Raw genomic sequence first — 21,680 nt, forward strand, 5'->3', positions numbered from 1 at the left:
TTACCTCTGGCCCCTGTCCTTAAGCCATTTAGTTCTCCTTCCATACAAGGGAATGATGCCCTGACATACCACCCAAAACTATATTCATTTCAAAAATTCGCCTCTACCATTGACTTTCAAGGCCATCTCCTGAGTAAGACTGCAAAGCAGCTTACGCCATTTGGGGCTTTTACATAACATTAGCCCATATGGAACCAGAGCTCAGGCTCTCTTCTCTATTCTCTCTGTTGGTAGCATAAGGTTCCCTCCTATGGCCAACTATGTAAGGCCATGGTCAAGGTATAGTGAGTGACATGAGGGTCTGGGATACTTGGTTACATAATTTCCTCATCCTTTCTGGTCTGCTGCTGATTAGTCCTCAATGTACCATTCCCATGTTGTTTTGATTGCCCATGACCTTCTGACCTGGTAGGACAGCACTGGTTTCAGATGGTTGGGCTTACTGTTTCAAAATCTAAAATGTATTGCTTCCAGCATGTGAAGAAGTCCAGCAGAAACCATTCCTTCTTTGAAATAAGGGATACAAGATGCACACATTTGTTTTTTTTTTTAATCTTTTACTTTGGAACAGGTACCAACATATCCTCCTGGACCCCCCCAATACAATTATTGAAGTATCAAGTACCTATGTCTTTCTTAGGATTCTTTTTCCTTGACTTTCAGAGTCACAGGGGTCTTATTAAATCCTCTGACATGTTGACTGTCTCTCACTCATCTTGCCTGAGTGTCAGAATGCCTGACCTAATAGCTGAACCTAATAGTCTGGCAGTTTCTGGGTGGCTCAGATCACTTCCAATTACATTATGGCAGAGAGTGGAAAAGTTAACATAGCCCTAAAGGAAAACCTGAGTAAATGTGATTGCTGGTCAATGTAAAGCATGCTGGCTCTGTTGCTATTTCCCTAGTGGTTTAGAAAAGAGCACCATGGCTACTGAACATGTGCTTATGTCTTCATTCATCTACTCCAGCAAAAGCAGCATGCCTTGAAACTATAATTAGGCTTACTAAAACCTGCCTAAGGTTTGGAAGTCCACAGCCATTCCCCAGGCTCCATCTGTTTGCTGCCAGAGGCAAATTAAACAGTTATGACAGAGCCCCTCCCCTCTGCATCCTCTAGATCTTTGAAAATGCCACTGGTCTCTGACATCTGTTCCAGGTCATGGTCCTAATTTTCTTTATAATCTTGCATTATTAGGGTACTTTCAGAGGCTTACATTTTTCTCCCCACTGTAATATCTCTTGCTTTATCAGTCAGCAACTCAATTTGGGGGTTGCTCCAACTGACAGCCACCTGTTCCAACTGTGCATTCAAGGCATGAGCTACTGTGGATATCACTCTGTATAAATAAACACCAATTGGCCAGTGGCCAGGCAGGAAGTACAGGTGGGACTAACAGAGAGGAGAACTGAGGGAACAGGAAGGCAGAGAGCGAGACACTGCCAGCAGCCACCATGACAAGCAGCATGTGAAGATGCTGGTAAGCCATGAACCACATGGCAAGATATAGATTTATAGAAATGGGTTAATTTAAGATATAAGAACAGTTAGCAAGAAGCCTGAGCCATTAGGCCAAATAGTTTAAATAATATAAGCGTCTGTGTGTTTATTTTATACGTGGGTTGTGGGACTGCAGGGACTTGGTGGGACCTGGAGAGAAGCTCTCCAGCTACAATGACCATTTGGTGACTGTCCTGACCCAGTGTAGCCACAAAGTTGGGTTTGGTCCAGGATTCTATTTATTGCCTGGCATTCAGATAGCTCCATTTTATTAGAAGGGGCACAAGGATGGCTCAGTTCTATAGCTGTACCCAGCAGAGCTTGAAATGTATAGGCATTTCCATTTTTGTGATTTATTTTTTTGTTCCTACAATAGAATATTTGAGACTTGATAATTCATAAAGCATGTATTAATAAGATCCTGGAGTTTGGGAAGTCCAAAAGCATGGTACCATTTCTTCTCAGTTCCTGGTGAAGGTCTTGTGCTATTTCAGCTTGTGGTAGAAAGTCGAAGGGCACATAGAAAGTGGAAGAGAAAACACAAAAGAAGCAGCCTGACCTTAAAACAACACTGCTCTTGAAGTAACTAAGTGTGTGATCTCAGTCCCATCCAAAATACTTTAACTGTTACATGATTTAATCACCTCTCAGAGGCTCCACTCCTAAAACCATCATAGCAATTGGCTTTCAAGATAAGTTCAGAAGGTGACAAGTGATATCAAACTAAAGGGCTTTTCCTTCAGGGTGCTGTCACTGAAGCAGATGCAATAGGTTATTCTGTGAGAGACCAGGATTATTGCAGTACATATTTGTTGTGGTCTTTAGAGGACATGCCCTGGGATCCTGGCCACTTTACTTAGTGAATGGTTCTAGAAGAGAACACTGCCTTAAATCTGAAAATTTAGCAGGAGACTGTGATTTTCTGTTGGAGTTACCTTCCCAGCCTGCCACAAATCCATTCTTAATCTGTTTTGATCTACACTATAACAAGTATTATTATTGGCTGGTCATCTAAGTCTCAGTTCTACTTTTCTACTCCTGTACTGATCATTTTTGAGTTTTCTCTTTTCTTTCTCTTCATTAGCATCTGTAAGGAATCTTTTAAAATTAGAATTTCTAAGAATGAACCCTAGACTCATTTCTAATAACCTTTCTTATATGTTTACTCTTCATTTTGTAAAATTCTGTCATTCATTATTTCTTCTTTACAATTACTTAGATTTAACTGTGTTCTTTGTCTAGTCATTGAAGAAGAATGTGTGGATCATTTTTTATGTCTTGTCTTGCTACTCTAACCAATGCATCTAAGATGATAAGATTCTCTCTCAATATGGAAATCATTTTCATTATCATTCAGTTCAAAATACTTTCTAATTTTCATTGTGATTTCTTTCTCCACTGAAGGGTTATGTAGAAGCACACTGCTTAGTTTCTAATCATTTTGGAATTTTCTAGTCATCTTATTAATACTAATTCTTATCTCATTTCCACTGTGGTCAGAGAACATAGCTTATATGAGCCCAGCCTATTGATGGTTTGTTAACACTTGCTTCATGATTCAGAATATTGTCAGCTTCAATAAAGAGTTGCTTTATCTTTATGCCCTTGAAAAGTGTGTAATTTGCTGTTTTATATGTCTTATGATTTTAAAAATAAAATACTTGTTTGCAAACTATAATTCTGGTGTAGTTGGGGGTGGAAAGTTTTATGTAAAAGTCGTACTGCTTATTGCAAAAGATTCTGCCATCAAGTTTAAAGCATAATTTTAGAAATGAGTTTATGAAGGTAATGAAAATGTTTATAAAATAACATCACTGTTTTATTTGTTCCACTTACCCCCTTACCTGTTACTAATCTCAGTCACCACAGAGAAAGTCTATACTTTGTTTCTCCCCCTACCACTGGACATCTTTGTCTTTATCATTTTCTTTGCCTGCTTTGTATCCTGGGAGTCTGCATGTGGATACATCATTTTTTCTTCCCTCTGCTTTCCAGATGGCATTTGGCTAATGGAGAGTCCCAGCAGGGTATCAGAGGGGAGAGACTGCAAGTGGGTTGTTTTTCTATCCCTGTTGCCTTTTAGAGGTTCAATGTAGTCTCCAGCTGAATAGCAAGTTTCCCTCATGGAACTTTTCTCTGTGTGACTTTGTCCTTTCCTGTTACTGTAAGTATTCCTTTCTCTCTCCTGTAGTAGTAGGATTTCTTAATGTTTGTTGTGCTTATCTGGAGGGGTCATCATCATGACATACCATCCCCATCAGCATCATTTATAACATTGTACTATTTTCTATGTTTGGCAAACACTTCACATATCTTAATAAATATATCATGTCAGAGTTAGAAGAGAAGATAAATGCTGTTAAATTTCATATGCCCAGTGCAATGACAGAATGTCTAGGGTCTGGTGGCCTTGTACTTCTAAACAGTGTGTCACTGAAATCAGCAGGTTGCTGTCTTTTACATCATCCCCCCAAAAGAAAGGTACACATGTAGCAGCATTCTGAGGGTCTTTTTGTATTTGTCAGGCAATGTACCTCATATTGAACATGCTCCTATGACCCATTTATTGAGTATCTCATAATGATAACTGTTTTGAATGAGTCTCAGAACAAACTAAGACGTGTAAAAAGGCTGGATTTCTAGTGCAGTGTTAGAGAAGTTTGAGATGCCGTAGCCCCATTGCTGGTGTAGCCATCTATAGGAATTGCCTAGTGTGGATCCTCTGGCAAGCCAGAAAGGAGCCTCATACCTGGGGTTTGTAATGAATCTTGCTTCTACAACAACTATTCTCCAAAGCATCACTGGACACCGTTAGGGACTGGATGTCTAGCTATGAGACACTAAGTGACCATGAGACTTAAGCCATCCTTCATGACCTTGTTGTTATTTGACATACTTAGTATTACATTGGCTTTTGTAGCAGCATTACATTATAGAATAAATAGGATGCATGAGAGTGGGTCTCAACTTTTCTGGAAAAGAGAAGTCAACTTCACCGCAGGTGGCACTGGTGACATGGAGTTTCCTTTCCAGCTCGGCTGCTTCTCTTTCAGCTTCCATCTTTGACTTCACAAGGGCTCCTCCATGACTTGGTTTAATGATGCATCTGTAAAGTATGAGAGTATAAAGTGGAAATTGATGGCTGGTGCTTGTCATCCCTTTTTAAAATTTATTTTAGTTAATATTCATATATGTATATATTGTGTTTGGATCAAATATATTCTCCATTCTGCCCCTTCTAATTTCTTCCCTGTTTCCTTTACCACCTTCTCCTCTCAACTTCAAGTATTCTATCTTTTAAAAAAATAACACCCACTGGGTCTATTTAGTGCTGCCTACATGTACATGGGCATGAGGCAATCTACTGAGCATGAATAGTGTCAGCCTTTCTTTTTCTTAAAATTTTACATTAATTTAATTTATTTATTTAATGTTCATGTATATATATGAGTGTGCATATGCCACAGTGCACAAATGAGTGTCAATGGACAGCTTGTAAGTGTTGTTTTTTTCTTTCTACCATGTGGGATCTAGGGTGTTTAGGCTTGATGAAAAGTACCTTTACCTCAACAGATCAATAAAGGAAAACATTCCAGTAAGTAGAAACTTAAACACTGTCTAGGTATCCAACTCATGTGGAAGGCAAGATGATCTGAGCTACAGGCCTACACTGACTCAGGAGCAGTGCACACTTTATTGGATGAAGAAGATTTGAAAATTAGGGACAAAATATTCTGTACTATATGTGCTCCTCAATGGATAAAGAGAGTGAATACATTTCTATTCTATATAAATCATTACTTGAGGGCATTCATTACACAGAGAGCTTCTATTAAGCATTCATATCAGAATATCTGTGAATGTTAGTTGGTCCCTTTGCCTGGATGCTTTGTGGTTTGCCCAAGGGGCCCATAAATAAAACAGGTATGACAGCAGAGGTTCTTTGTGGTCTCAGCATCATGGATTTTCCTTCATCAGTACTAGCCTGGCTGAGCTAATGCTGCACATATAACTTGCCAAGCTAACTCTAAGCTCCAGAAATGTCATCAAAACAGGGGTAAATAGAAGGCTATCTGTTAAGACACTGATGCCCTTGGTCCTTGCATCCCATACTTCCCGAATAGGATAATTCTTTGTTCTAACCATTGATAGACCCACATTCCAAGTATAGATTTGCCTTCCCTGTTCAAACTTCTTTGGTAATAGCAACATTTGTGTTACAAAATCAAAGAAAGTTAAAAACATTACTTGTTCTTACCATGACATCTAACACCCATTTTTATTTGACCACAGCACTCATTCCATAGTAAAGAAAGTGAAACTTTAAGTTTCATTTGTTATTTACTTATTTATTTGTTTATTTAGGTATTGTGTGAATATAAGTGTGTTCTACTTCTCTCTTACCATAAGGAACCTAGATATTGAACTCAGGTCTTCAGACTTGGCAGCAAGCATCCATTGAGATATTTCACCAGCTTTATTTTTATGCTGTTTTGGGTTGATTTTGACACAGGTCCCCTTGTATCCTGGGCTGGCCCCAAATTCCATGTCACTGTAACAAAATAACCAAGAAAAACAACTAATGAGGCAAAAGGATTTACTCTTGCTCACAGGTTCAGAGGTCACAGCTTATGTTGGCTCCTGCATTGCTATAGGCCCTAGGCACAGAACATCATGGCATGGTGGAAACATGACTTGAGAGGTTTATCACTTCATGGTGGCCAGAAAGCATAAAGAATGAGACATGAAGAGGCCAGGGGACTGATATATTCTTGAAAGACTGCTTCCAGTGAGTTAATTCCTCCAACAAGACTCTACCCCCTAGTTTATATTACTTTCTAACAATATTACCAAATCTTGAATGCATCAATAGAGAAATCTGTTGAGTCCATATGACAGAAACATCCACCAGCTAGGAACCTAGGCTCCAACACATGAGCCATCTGGGAACACTTCTCATGCAAACCATGATAGTGTTTCCTTTAAACATCTATCAAATTATTATTATTTTTTTTTTAGTTTTTTGAGACAGGGTTTCTCTGTGTAGCTTTGGAGCCTTTCTTGGAACTCACTCCATAGCCCAGGCTGACCTCGAACTCACAGAGATCCGCCTGGCTCTGCCTCCCGAGTGCTGGGATTAAAGGTGTGCATCACCACTGCCTGGCTCAAATTACTCTTATTTGAATTCATCATTCATTTCCTTCAGCAACGCTTGACAATATATTTATTTGCTAATAATATGAAACAGGGATGAACATATCATAAAGACTTCAATTTATTTTTCTTATGTCATTTATAGTTCTTATTTTGAATGATGTTAGAGTGAGTCCTAAGTCTTTCATTACTTGCTTCTTCTTCACCCTGAACTCTTAAAAAGATTTTCATCTTAGATTTGGTAAATTGGAAATGTAGCCTAAAATGACATGAAATATTTTCAAGTGTCATAGTATAATTTATTAAAATATTGTGTAAAAGCTTTGCTCGTATAGATACATGCTAGTTCATGTAATAGGTAGGTGTGATGTTTTCTACCTTTCATAGTATTAATAATATTTATAAAATTTGTTTTTGACCATGTGTATATGTGTGTTGGGAAGTATGTGGATGTGTGTGCAGGTGCCTGAGAACAGGGGAGGTGGATCTCCCTGGACTAGAGTTATAGGCAAATGTGAGCTGTCTGGTGTGGGTGCTGGGAACCAAATCCTGGTCTTCTGGAAGAGCAGTACTTTCTCTTAACCACTGAGCCATTTCTCAATCCCTGAATGTTCATATTTTAAAACAAAAAATTGCTAATTGTGTTGTCTTAAAATTAATTATTTTGTGGAGTTAAAGAGATGGCTCAGAGCCAGGCAGCAGTGGTGCACACCTTTAATCCCAGGACTGGGGAGGCAGAGCCAGGCGGATCTCTATGAGTCGAGGTCAGCCTGCTCTACAGAGCAAGATCCAGGATAGGCACCAAAACTACACAGAGAAATTCTTTCTTTAAAAGAGAGAGAGAGAGAGAGAGAGAGAGAGAGAGAGAGAGAGAGAGAGAGAGAGCAAGCTCAGAAGTAAGAGCTTTTGCTGCTCTTGTGGGGGAATGAAGTTCTGTTCATGGCACCCAGGGTGGGTGGATCATAGCTGACTATAACTCCAGGGAATCTAAAGGAAGCAGCATGCACACATGTACACATGTACACATGTACACATGTACACATGCACACATGCACACACACACACACCCCTAAATTTTATGAATTTGTTATTTTTTTAATGTTCCCATTCTCCCATTGCTAGTGAGCCTCAGCCTGTCCCACATGCTTGTCTGTCAGATCAGGTTCTCTGTGACTTTAATGTGTCTTTGTTCATTTATTGACCTAGGTCTCACTGTGCTTTTATGTTGATGGATATAAGCCACTTACAGAAAGCCACTATGTCAAGTCTGGTTTTAGGTTTTACATGTGTTCCTGTTCACATTTTTAAAGTAAAATTGTGAGTTATTGAATCTGTTGATCTCTGTATTCAGTTTTATTGCTTGAACTAAGTTTGGGAAGCCCTTACTCTCCTGGAGATTAAATTCTTATTCATTTCTCCTTTTTCCTAGTTTTTCTAATGCTTGAGTATTTTAAAGTATTTAGTTATATAACTCATCTGGAATTGATTTCTCTGCATAAACTGAAGTAAAGGCCTAAAATTGATTTTTCCTTTAAATTGCTATTCATGGGTCCCACTATCACTTTTAAATGCCTTTCCTTTTCTTATTGATGGGTAATGTCTCCTTTACTATGTATCAAATGCTCCACTGTACTGTGATCTTTTCTGGACTATTTTGTACTATTGATTTGTATATTTCTATGTCAGCATGGCACAATCAAAAGAGACTTCTTCAGGTATGTTTATAATGAGACATATAAGAAGGAGATGGAGTGACCATTTGAGGACAATTGGAAAATCTTGAGTAACCAAGTATAACTTATATTCTTCACTTTTTTTTCACTTTCCTTCTAAGGAGTTATTTCATTTAAACACAGAAAGGCAACAAGTATTAGAAGCCCATAATCAGTGAAAATTGCTTTAAAAAGAACAGGCGATTTTTAAAGATGAGCATAAGTCTTCTGGCTTGAATAAGTGACAGTGTCTTCTATGGTTCAGAAATTGTGTCTGAGCCTTGTATAAATGATCTTGTTCAACCCTCAGGTAAGTGCTTTGTGGGACATATCTTGTTATCTCATCTGTCAGGTTCTCAGGATTTTACAGGTATGAAGCCCAACCAGCATTCAATAGACCTCAGATGGTGGAAACGGAATAGAGTGTTTCTCTGGCTCCACCCTTTTCCAGTGTTAGAGCTATCATCGCATTCTTCACACTCTTTACAAATCAGACTGTTATCCCCTGAAAGGCAGAGGGACAGTGCTGGGGAACTGGTGAAAGACAAAGTTATTTCTTACTGTTTTGGAGGCATGAAGCTCATGATCAAAATGCCTGCAGTTTGGTGCCTGGTGAGGACTGCGCCCTGCTTCTGGAATGATGCCTTGTATGCACCTGGGAAAGGCCAAAGATCAGAAAGGAAAAGGCTGTGCTCTCACACAGCAAAATGGTGAAAAGGCTGACCTATCCCTCCTAGTCCTTTGATAAACTGCTAATGTCATCTTCAAAGGCTCAGTCCTCATGGTCTGTTCACCTTCTAAACATCTTACCTCACAACACTGTCACACTTAGGATTAAGTTTCAACACAAATTTTGGATGTTACGTAACATTCAAACTATGGAATTTCTCCAGGGCACCTGGAATTCTTGTCTTTTCCATCTACATGATGTGTTTATTCTATCTCAATAGCTCTTCAAACTTTAATTATTTACAGCATCAACTTTAAAATTCAAGCTCAGTGTTTCCTCAAAGTATCTAAATTGGATATGGGTGAGATTCAAGTTCATTTGACCCAGAGAGAAAAATTTCTCTCCAGCTGTAGCACTTGGATTGAAGTAAGTTCTTTGTTTCTAAAACAAAATTATGCCTATGGAGAGAAGACAATCCTCTTTTCCAAGTCACTCTGCTGTTTGGAGCGGTGGCCATTGGACTGTCCATTTTAAAGTTATTCCATTTAAGTAAAATGCTCAAGTAGAATAACTGTGAATCTTATTTGTGCAAGAAGAAAATCACTGTCTATTTATAATAACCATGAGATACAAACTGATAAGTCACTGGTTTGTTGCCATAAAAAATGACCACCTGTGAATTTATCAAATTAAATTAGGGGTACATGGACATATGTATTTATCAAGAAAATATCAGAAAAACTAGGCATGTGAGCTTATCAATTGTACCAGATTAATGAATAATGCACCCTCTTACTTAAAACATATAATTGAAGGGGCCACTAACACAGTGACAACATTGACCTGTCACTTTGTCATACATCACAACCCTGCCTAGGAGACTTACCAAGGTGATGACCTCCCAATTCTGTCCCCTTCAGACCATTGCTGCCTTGACTTTCCCACTTGGGAACTTTAGTTATTTAGATCCTCACTTGGCAGCTCCACATTCTGGCATCTCTGTAATTAGATATGGGTTTGGCAACTTCTGCCTGACCCTAGCAGTGATTCTTTGGGCTGACTTTGGTATTGTTTCTTTAAATACTGTACATAACTTCTCCCTTTCCTAGTTGTTAGCATTCAGACCAACCCCCTGGTGACCCACCCAGTGTCCTGACAATGTCATCTCATGTAAAGTCCTCTTTAAGAGAGAACCCCTCCCCCTTCTCTCTCTCTCTCCCTTCCTCTCTGCTGCCATGAGGTGATGTGTACCGCCTCTATCCCTTTCTTCCTTCTTTTTCTTCTTCTTCTTCTTCTTCTTCTTCTTCTTCTTCTTCTTCTTCTTCTTCTTCTTCTTCTTCTTCTTCTTCTTCTCCTCCTCCTCCTCCTCCTCCTCCTCCTCCTCCTCCTCCTTCTCCTTCTTCTTCTTCTCTCAGTCCCCTTCTGCTTTTCCTCTCTTCCCTTCTCCCTTCCCCCAATAAAACTTTCCACATGGGTGCTGTGTTTGCATGGTGTATGTCCCTCACTTGCCGTGGGGCACTGTGGCTCAAACCCACCAAGGCCTCTCTCCTGCCATTTTACAAAATTGGTGCCATGCTCAACAGAGGCCCTTTAGGTGCTTTCTCCTGCCTGATGGCAGTCTGAGATGCATTAGAATCCCTGGAACCTTCAGCGCTCACTTCATCCAACACCATCATAGTTGGTAAGCTGCCATTCTGGCCATTTCCCACGATTGAGGATTCATCTGGCCATGATTTCTCACCTCTTGGCCTCACCCATAAGTCCCAGTACAGGGCAACCATGTGTCTCTTGGCCCCTGCTCTCTGTTTGATGAAATATTAAATCAGCCTGTGCTGTCTCATCTCTTAGACCTTAGTGTCCTTTGGGCCCCTGCTCTGTTTGACAAATCACTCAGCAGCTTGTGCCCTAATTTTCTGCTTCACTCATGGGAAATAAGCCTACCACCAAACATCTATGCTTAATGCCCTATTTAAAGGCTTCTAAACTCATCTACCTGTACAGTCAGACTTGGTCCCATACCCCTTATCTTTGCAACTTCTGGAACCAATCCAGTAGATCCAAAGATTCTTGGACGCTCCCATCCCTCCCCTTTTGTCTGTCCTGTTCACTTTCCTTGGGCTCTATCCCACTGGATGCCTCCCTTATCTTCTGCTCCTTCCTGGCTTTCTCCCACCTGGCTGTCTCTTAGTCTGTGCCTACAGTTCTGCAGCTCATTTTTTATACTGTAAATTCTTCTTTCCAGATTTTTAAGTCAGTCAGCTTAAAGTTTCTTGGGAAAACTTTGTCTTTCTGTTTAAAAAAAGAAAAAGGTCTGTTTCCTATGTGCGTATGAAAATGTGTGACTGAGGTGACAGCATGACTTTTTCTGATTGATTTTTGAATTCTTGAGTTTATCTGTTTCATATGTGTTCCATTTGTCTTTCAAAAACCACATGAACGCATGGGCAGGTGCTATATTGACTAAGGTAAAAAAAAAAAAAAAACAGGGCATTTGGGTCCATTGCCACCTTTGATGGGGCCAGGGCCTGCCTCTCCTAAGTCCTTCACTCTTTTGCTTTCAAACCTCTTGCACTAACTGTTGTGCACAGCGTGTTTGTTTTGAAGGCATCTGCTTCACACCAAGACCTCACTTGCCTCCTCCACCCGAGGCAGATCTGCTCTGTTTCCCTGTAACAGATCTACTTTCTCATTCACAGGTGGCTTTGCCTTCCACTCCATACCGACGCTCGGGTTTCTGGTGGGGCAACATACCTCTTACCATGCCCCTGGAAATGAGACTGGCCTTAGTATTTCTTCGGGCTAGACAGCCGGGGAACCTAGAAAAATTCTACACTGTCTTTCTTTTTCTTTCCTCTGAAGACCTGCTTATGTCTCTCTACTGTCTGTTTAAATGTGGTGGGTATAAGTAAATTTGTTGCAATTCTGTGGGTTGGGTCCCGGATTTTGGCACCAAACATGTGAGTTTTGCAACTCTGGAGAGAAGCATCCTGACCAAGTGGGAGTCAGGAGACGCTGGAGCTGTGATGAGACTGCAGCCCTGGGGGGTGAGGTAGCTGCTTAGAACAGCTCTGATTGCTGGAGGGTGAGGTATCCCGGATACCTGGAGCTGTTTAGGATGGCCCTGATGGTTGGAGGGCAATATATCCTGGGTACCTCAAGCTGCCAAGGGCAGCTCCACCCTGGAGGGGAAGTTATTCTGACTGCTTGGGAGAGTCAGGCCTAGAACTGCTTCAGCAGGGAAGGGGATCCTGAGTGTTTGGGAGAGTCATGCTATACCTGGTGTGATGGGGGATGGTCTCGCCGCAGGATATAACAATCCTGCTCCTCTCCTGTAGAGCCGCTATAGCTTAGCTTTGCTCAGCCCCCACTTAAGGGGGCTTCCTAGCAGAGCTCTGCTTCTCCAGCCTAAGATGCTGCTTCTTTTGCTTCTCTCTGCAAAAGGGGAAACCCCTGCAGAAATGTAGCAATCTCCTCTGGCTCCAGAGAAAAATGTTACTTTTTCAGCTCTCCCTTGCTCTGTCCACTGAGGGACATCCCAGCAAGGATCTGTTCAGCTCCTCTTTGCACTGTCTACTATGGGGTGTCTCAGCAAGGATCTTCTGTTCGCTAGTGAATGAAGATCTTCACACCCAAAACTCTTTTGAGAAAGAGATTTATTTGGGAAGGAGGGGTCCAGGAGAATAGCTGCCTCTACCCTTGAGAACAGCCCACAACTGACCAGGCAGGGCTGTTTATATAGGATGTCTTGGGGCCGGAGTCATCCAGGTATTGGTCAGTTTTGTGGTCTAGTGGCAGAGATGGCTCTGATTTCAGAGGTAAACCGTGTTTCTTTCACTGGCTTTTCTTGCCTTTTTGACACTATTTCTAAGGCCAGGGCACATTTCTTTCACTGACTCTGATTTTAGGAACCACGAGTGTTACTTTGGTACTAGTTTCAGAGTCAGGGCATGTTTCCCTGGTTCTGGGTTTGGGGATAAAGTGTTCATTTCTCTGCCTCAGGTTTCGAATCCAGGCTGTGTTTCTTTCCCTGATTCTGGGCCCCAGGACCAGGGTGCTACCTTCCTGCTCTGTGATTGGTTGGTTTCACAAGTCATCAGGGACAGAGATGGCTCTGATCTCACTGAGCCAAACTGTGTTTCTTTCTTCCCAGATCTCAGGCATCTTTCCCTAGTTCTGGGCTCCAGGCTCAGGGTAGGTTTCTTTAGCCAGCCCTCCTTTCCCTACAGTGGATGATGAGCTACAGTGGCTTGCCTGATTCTGGTTGGAAAGTTTTGTTTGTCTTGTTGAAAAATTTTGTCTATTTCTTGAGAAAGTTGTATATGCTTGTTTTGTTGAAAAGTTTTGTCTGTGTGTTCTGGTGTGTTCAATAAGTTTTGTTGCAAGCATGGAGCTAAAACAAAAATGATTTGGATATAGAAAGTGTTAAAATTGTTTTACGCTATTCTTCTTTACTAGAAAGCTGACTCTAGGGTTGTATCATGGCTCTTCCTTTGCTAGACCCAGCATGCTTATTTAAAAGTTTCCTCTGTCACTCTGAGCCCCTGACACAGTGACAGGAAGAAGGAAACAAAGTAGAGTGGTCAAAAATTGGACTTGGCTTATGTGAACATTCTGTGCCTTGAGATTTATAAGTTTATTTTGTTAAGTATGGTTAAAAATATGTTAAAATTAAAACTAGATAAAAAGTTAAAACTAGTAACACTGGGAATCCAATTTTGTAAAATGGTGGGAGAGAGGTTTAGTGAGTTTGAGCCAAGGTGCCCCATGGCAGGTGAGGGAGACACAACATGCAGACAGTGGGCAGTGGTCGAGGGCCATGGCAGAGTCACGCCATGCAGACACAGTGGGCAGTGGTCGAGGGGCCATGGCAGAGTCACTCATACCATGCAGACACGGCACCCATGTGGAAAGTTTTATTGGGAGAAGGGAGAAGGGAATAAAGGGAAAGTGGGTGGGTACTAAGAAAAGAAGAAGAGAAAAAGAAAAGAGAAGAAAGGGATAGAGGCAATACACACTACCTCATGGCAGGAGAGAGGAAATGGGACGGGTTCTCTCTTAAAGAAGACTTTACATAAGATGATGTTGTCAGGATGCTGGGCAGGTCCCTAAGGAGTGGGTCTCTCTGTATAATTCTATAATATATAATATCATTGTTTGAGGTGTGATGTGTGATTTGAGGGTTCTAGTAATTAAAGTACTGGTAATGAATACTGGAGTGGAATAAAGAAATTGATCAATATAAACATAGACTTCCAAGTAAATCAAGATACTTGGTAAGCAAATGAAGCTGATGGTGCTTGCAGACTTGTTAGTCAACAAATCCTGTATTATAGGCATGTGTGTCTTATCTACGTTAATGTCACAGCTTTCTTACAGCAGTGAGGCAGGCATGAGGTCCCAAGTAATCTCCAAATCAATCAAGACAAACATTATAAAATTTGGCTTGAGATAATCTTATTGACCTATGGAAGGGGTGGGTCTTTAAGGCTTAGCAGAACATCGGAAACTACAATGTTGCTGGGTCAAGCCCACTTAAACCTAACACAGGCTGGAGTCTTGTGTATGTAGCTCACCTAAGCTGTCAATGAATTCTATGCACCTATAGCTCCATTTGGCATTATCTGAGTGGGGACTTTCTCTGGTAGCTCTGTCCCTTTGGCAATTCCCTGGCTGGGTCTTCAGGATCTCTGGGTTATCTTTGGAGTCTAGATGGAAGCAGACATGACTTTATAGCTGAAAAAGTCTGATGCTGATAGAGTTAACCACATAGAAACCACCAAAGTCTACTACTGTTCTACCAGAGGAGCAGGCTTGGTTACATTGAGACTCATGTAAGACACATGGGGGACTAAGGAGTGCTGTGTTAGAATTCAGGAGCAGAAACTTAAGGCAGCTATCAGAAGCAAGCCTCAAGTTCTTATACATAACTTAGGCCAGTAGTTTTCAGCCTTCCTACTGCTACAACCCTTTAATACATTTCCTCATGTTGTGGTGACCCCAACTATAAAATTATTTTATAACTACTTCAGAACTGTAGTGTTGTTACTGCTATAGATATTAAGGTAAATATATATGTTTTCTGATGGTCTTAGGTGACCCCTGTGAAAGAGTCATTCCACCTCTCAAAGGGGTTGTGACCCACATGTTGATAACTGCTGCCTTAGGCTCTTCCCTTGAAACCACTTTGCTGTCAAGGCCTTACTATGCTATGCTATGATGGGAGTGGCCAACATAGTCATCTCCAAAATCCCTCTGAAATTCATTTCTCCCTCCTTCCCTCCATCCCGTCTTCCTTCTCTCCCTCCCTTTCTTTCTTTCTCCTTTCCTTTGTTTCTTCCTTTGCATATGCATGCTCAAATTTCTGTGGGCGGTCATAATGTATGTGTGGTGATATTTTATTTGTGCATACCAATAAAGCTTATCTGGGGATCAGAGGAAAAAGCCAGGAACTATATTAAACATAGAGGTCAGGCAGTGGTAGCACACGCCTTTAATCCTAGCATTCAGGAGGCAGAGATCCTTCTGGATCTCTATGAGTTCAAGGCCACACTGGAAACAGAGCCAGGCTTGGTGACACATGCCTTTAGTCCCAGCACTTGAGATCTCATGTCTTTGCTTGGGAAGGACACAGGCCTTTAATCCCAGAAAGTGATGGCAGGAAGCAGAAAGGTATATAAGACACAAGGACCAGGAACTAAAAGCTTTTAAGCAGTTCAACTGAGATCCTCATGGGTGAGGACTCAGAGGCTTTCAGTCTGAGGATTCATGGAAACAGATCGGCTGAGGAGTTGGCAAGGTGAGCTGGACTGTGGCTTGTTGTATTCCTCTGATCTCTCAGTTTTCACCCCCGTATCTGGCTCCAGTTTTTTTTTTTAAATTAACAAGATCTTTTAAGATTCATGTTACATACATGTATTCGTGTGGGTATATATACATGCATGAATCTTGAGGTCACAGGACAACCTTTGATGTTGATCCTCAGGAACTGTCCATATGTTTTTTAAAGCAAGTTCTCTCACTGTTTAAGAACTTACCAAGTAGGTTAGGTTTACTGGTCAGTGAGGCCCAGGAATCTGTTTTCTGTTTCCCTGACATTGATATTACAAGTGTGTCCCACCATACCTGAGCAACCAGAATGTGGATTCCATGAAAGAAAGTTCTTAGTTTTGTTTGTCATTGAGTTTCTAGTGCCTAGCATATTTTTAAGATTGAGTAAGTGGTTGAAGAACAAATGAATTAATTAATACTGTCTCCTTGCCATACTGCTTTTCTAGAAAAAGATATTCTCATTATTTATTTAAGTAACTTTGATTTATATTGTACTATCCACACTTGGCTTATCTTTCATTTTGTCTTGGCTTAGTAGACTATTTTCGCATCAGAATTGAAAGAGTTTTCAGAAATAGTTGCTTTAGCCTCCCATTAATGTGAAGTTCCTTTTTATAATGTGAAGTTCCTTTTTATAGCCTCCTGGACAGATGGTCAACCAGATCCTTCTAAACACCTCCAGTCGCAAGAGACAAAAACCACCCCGGTTCTGGTGATTAGACATATTCCATCTGATTACATCATTTGGGCTGCATATTATTGCAAGAAGCAGAGCGTTTATCTTAAGATGGATTTATAATATTGAAAGCTGACCAACTTATTACTCTAGAGGTGGGAAATTCCATTATAATTTAGGTCAAAAGTTCATAGTATCCTCAGGGCTCTCACCTCACTGCTTATAATTCTTTATGCTAGATGTGCATTCTCCATATGTCAACATTCTCCATGGGCTGTTTCTTTTTTCTTTCTTTCTTTTTAATAAGAATAGATGGGAAGTGCATTTTTAGCCACATATCATCGTTACTTTGTGGAGGAGAAAAGAACCGTTAGCCTTTAAACTAGAACAAGTCAAGAGGCTTGCCCTGGCTAGATCCATTAAGACCTGTAATTCAAGAGCTGGGATTGTGGGACATGGTGAATGATTTAGTCCAAATTAAAGGCTCCAAGGCCACTGTCATGTGGAGGGTCAGTGTTATGAGGTAACCCAGTTTTATGAGTACTTTTCAAATAAGCTGCATGTACTGAAAACTCTTGGCTACCCTACTGTTTTACCAGACTTCTAACAGAAACCGGATTTATTCAAGGGTCTACTCTTCTGCCATGCAGTGCATGTGACTCAAAAAAGTCACTTTATCCTGGGTAAATTCCATGGGTAACCTCTGATTTGCCTTATAAAATTATGACATGAGATGTCCCTGCAATTATTCTGGGGTTCCATAACCTAAGCTAAACCAGTATTGAACCAATGTTTGAAACACTGGCAAAGGATTATATCCTGTGCTTTGGGAAGAGATTTGCTTCTCTCCCTGATAAAGATAAATAAGGAGAGTGTATGATTTTCACTGATACCAGCAGTCATTTGTGACATTCATGGATAGCCTTAGAACAGAGCTACCACCACTGCCAGAAGAATGGGAATAGAAAGGGCCTGGTTGTTGGTGATATTCTTGAGCTCCCAAGAATTCCCTGGAACAGAAACAGAGTGGGAGATCAAGGAAAGAGATACCATGATAAATAAAGACATTATGGGAATAGGGAGAAACAGGGTGCTAGGGAAGTTCCCAGGGATCCACAAAGGTGACCCCACCTTAGACTACTGGCAATAGTCAAGAGGGTGCCTGAACTGGCCTACTCTGGTGATCAGATGGCTGAATACCCTAACTGTCACCATAAAGCCCTCATCCAGTGACTGATGGAAACAGATGTAGAGTTCCATGGTCGGGTGCCAGGTCAAGTTCCATGATTCCAATCAATGAGAGAGAGAAGGGATTCTATGAGCAAAGGACATTGAGACCATAATGGGAAAAAGTACAGAGACAACTAGCCAAACTAGTAGAAATACATGAACTGTGTGGGTCAATAGCTGAGGAGCCCCCATGGTACTGTACTAGGCCTTCTGGATAGGCCAGACAGTTGTTTAGCTTGAACTGTTTAGGGGCCCCCCAGGCAGTGGGGTCAGGACCCATCCCTAGCACATGAGCCAGCTTTTTGGAGCCTAGTGCCTATGGTGAGACACTTTGCACAGCCTTGGTTCAGGGAGGAGGGGCTTGGACCTGCCTCAACTGAATGTACCAGGCTCTGCTGACTCCCCATAGGAAATTTTGCCTTGGAGGAGGTGGGAATGGGGGGTTAGGTTGTGGGGGAAGGCTGCGGGTCAGAAGGAGGAAGGACGGGGGAATCTGTGGTTGGTATGTAAAATGAATAGAAAATATTTTAATTAAAAAAAAAGAAGCCTACATGCCACCTTCTTCAGTAGCTTTCATTTTCTTTGTAATTCACCACAGAGAAACTACCAGCTTGGGTAGGAAGTGCCAATTTGAGAATATCTGTTAATATTGTGGGTCACCTTTAACTGAGGCAAGGGGACACATTAAGGAGGTTCTTGATGGTTCCCTTCAAGGTCAAAGTTAAGGGTGAACAGATGTAAATTATCCTCAAATGTGCCTTAACAATCTAGGCTAACATATAGGAAGGTGGGAGTCAAACGGACATGCATGGGATGTGAGAAATTTGACTGGTAATTGAGCCATCATGCCACATAAAATGTACTTTATTTGGAAGCACATTACATCAATTGTTTTTGTCTCCAGATTTGGAACGATTACTGCTCTCTGTGACCTGAGAATGTTCAAGTACCCAGAGCCAACCTGCATCCTGCATTCAGAAGTTGCTTCTAGCCAGGTGGTGGTGGTCCATACCTTTAATTCTAGCACGGGGGAGGCAGAGGCAGAGGCAGGTGAGTCTCTGAGTTTCTGAGTTCGACATCAGCCTCATCTACAAAGTGAGTTTCAGGACAGCAAGGACTAAATAGAGAAACCTTGTCTTGAAAAAAACAAAAAACAAACAACAACAACAACAAAAAACAACAAAAGACGTTGCTTCTATGCCATGCATTCTCATTATTCAGATGGTGGATATAAATAATAATGGTATGAAGTGCTGAAGAGAAACAAAGGAGCGGCCTGTCTCTGTCCATGTAGAATTCTTCACAAACTGATTATCATAAATATAGAAAAGAAAGCTCTGGAAGACAAACAAACAAACAAAGAAACAAAAAAGAATTCTATGCTTAGATTCAATTCTAGGTCCCATTTCCAGTACTGTGAGGTGATATTCACTCGGTTATTTAATTTTCTTTTTGTTGAGGTTCTGTTTATTTGAAACATAATTGTTCTCAGTGATGCCAATCTAATGGAAGCTGGGGGAGGCAGCCAACAGGTAAGAGTGTGTTCCTGGGATTCCTTCACCTTCTATCCTTCCTCTGTTGTTTAATAATGTAAGGGTGAGTACCTTTCTACATGCCCACTGCTTCAATATCCCCTTAGATATGGACTCCAGGAAATAAGATCCCTTGAAAAGTGTCCACCAGGTGTAACATAAAACCCCTTTATTTTCTTGATAATTCTTCAGTGCAAATGCCATAAGCTTTAGTATCATATTTCCAAGTGTGGCCCATACTTTCTAGGTATAATAGGAAAATAAGTAAGGTATAATTCAGCTTTGTGTATGGAAAGAAAGCTGGACTAGGTGTAGTTATAGTGGGCCCAGTATCTACCCACATTACACATAGCTTTTAGCTGCATGAAACTCTTACTTTCTTCTTGATAAAATGGGGATAATAATTCCTGTTTACCACAAGCAGTTTCTATACAAATCAGATGAAATGACATAGGTAAAACTTCTCCCTAAATTGTAAAATTAACAAATATCAGAAATGATGATTAATGCTTCTTCAAATGGTGTCAGCTTCCCACAGCAATGGTATTGCACAGTTTAATTATGCCCTGCCTTGTTTCAGAAAGAATTTCAGATGTCTAACAGGAGAACATAGAAAAAGACAAGATAGCATACATTTTTAAAAGAGCAAAGAATGATACTTCCAGATATTGTAAAGCCGTCTCAGGTTAGGTACTCAATAAACATTTTTAAATGAATGTCTGTTACAGACATCTCTATTCCCATGAGATAAAAATAAATATAACCTCTCTAAAGTAGGATTTCCCAGCTGAGGAGATAAATATCTTTTTATTTATATTAATATCTGAAAAGTAAGATCTATATAAGTCACATTAACATACTAAGGACTTATACCTCTAAGATGCGGCTCTGCAGGCCCAGGAACACCCTGTGTGGCTCCTTCTGGGGCTCTTTCAGGAGTAGTTCTTAGGCTACCTTCATAGCCATAGGACCATGTAGGTTCCGTCCACAATGGGGTATTCTTGAGTGTCACTGTTCTAATTCAGAAACTGTAAAAATCTACTATTCAGAAGGAAAAAGAAGTTATTTTCTTATCTATCTCAAGACCTTCTAGGTTCCATTTTCAGTCTTCTTTTAAGAAGACATCAGTCAGATTATCTCATTTCAGGGAACCCCAGCCAGAGAGCCCTGACTTTATTATCTACATATTAACTACATCAATATTCAAATCTTTAACTTCTGAGCAGCTCCCAAAAGTAGCATATTATTCAGTCTGAAGTAACATCCTCCTGTGTTCATGTTGGACTTTACTTTTGCTAGAGTATTTGGCAGTCTTCCTTCAGTTCAGTTCATACTTGTTCCTCCAAAATAAGAGCCTCATTGAATGATAGCATGGATGGATGATGAATAGAATCCCAAGACACTCTCTTGAATTGTGTTTGTAATAACAAAATGCTTATATCTACCATACTGGATGTGGTAGCTACTTAATTACTTTATATAGGTGCTATAGTTTGAATCTGAAGGCTCATGCTTAGAATGCTGGTTCCCCAACTGATGTTCCTATTTTAGGAGACTGTAGAACTGTTGGGAGGGAAAAGCTCATTAGAATTGGGCCTTTGAAGGTTCTATCTGGATCTCCTGCACAGGTCTTTTCTTTCTTGTTCAGTGTGGTATGAACAGACTTGGTAATGCTTCCACTTCCACGATTAGAACTTCTCTGCCATGTTTTGCTAGCAGGATGGGAAAAAAACCTGTGGTCCCAAATAAATCTTCCCTCCCTTACATAGTTTTCTACCACATACTGTGGTTTCAGTGACTCAAAAGTAAGTAATACCCATAGGGTTTGTTTAATTTTTCAAGACAATGCTGTAAATATGGACATGTGTAAGGAAATAGGAGTGGAGGAGATGGCAACACTTTCAGGCTGCTCAGAAGCAGATTCCAACTGGCTTAACTATAAATTCTGTCACTCAATCCAGCATTACTGTAGCTATGTAAGATCTAAAAGCTAAAAGAATACACCAATCAATTCAGCAAGCACTGAGTGAACTCATGGTGTGTGTTAAGGCTTGTATTTGGCTCTTCTGCCCTGTTATTTATTCCTCATTAATGTATGCATTAATTTTTCAATAAAGTCTTTATTCTCTATTTCAAGTAGAGCAGAACATTTTATCTGAAAGTCTCATTCAGAAATATTTCCTCAGATTTAAGAGCAAAATAATACCTGTCCCATGAATGTGGACACATTATAAAGAGGAACTCAATACTACCTCCAAGCCTGTTTGGGTACTGTTATTATTTTTTTTATAAATTATTAGAAAGTTACACATCAGCATCCCTATCACAAATTTTAAGAGTAGACTTTAATGGCTTACTGCCTAGACTGTTTCTTTTTTAG

The 21,680-nt window shown here is 40.6% G+C and overlaps 1 long non-coding RNA gene across 9 annotated transcripts in view; it reads right to left on the minus strand.

Annotated features, from left to right (window-relative positions):
- Positions 1–536: 536 nt before the first annotated feature.
- Positions 537–21,680, minus strand: part of LOC121829387 (uncharacterized) — a 142,059-nt gene continuing 120,915 nt past the window's right edge. For all 9 annotated transcript variants that reach the window (XR_013051254.1, XR_013051253.1, XR_013051256.1 and 6 more), the window contains 2 exons: positions 5,903–6,050; positions 537–4,604 (listed from right to left, as the gene is read on the minus strand). This is a non-coding gene — a long non-coding RNA (uncharacterized LOC121829387). The remainder of the gene's footprint in view (positions 4,605–5,902; positions 6,051–21,680) is intronic.

The sequence above is a fragment of the Peromyscus maniculatus genome, chromosome 5 (assembly GCF_049852395.1).
Source record: "Peromyscus maniculatus bairdii isolate BWxNUB_F1_BW_parent chromosome 5, HU_Pman_BW_mat_3.1, whole genome shotgun sequence".
Lineage (NCBI taxonomy): Eukaryota > Metazoa > Chordata > Mammalia > Rodentia > Cricetidae > Peromyscus > Peromyscus maniculatus.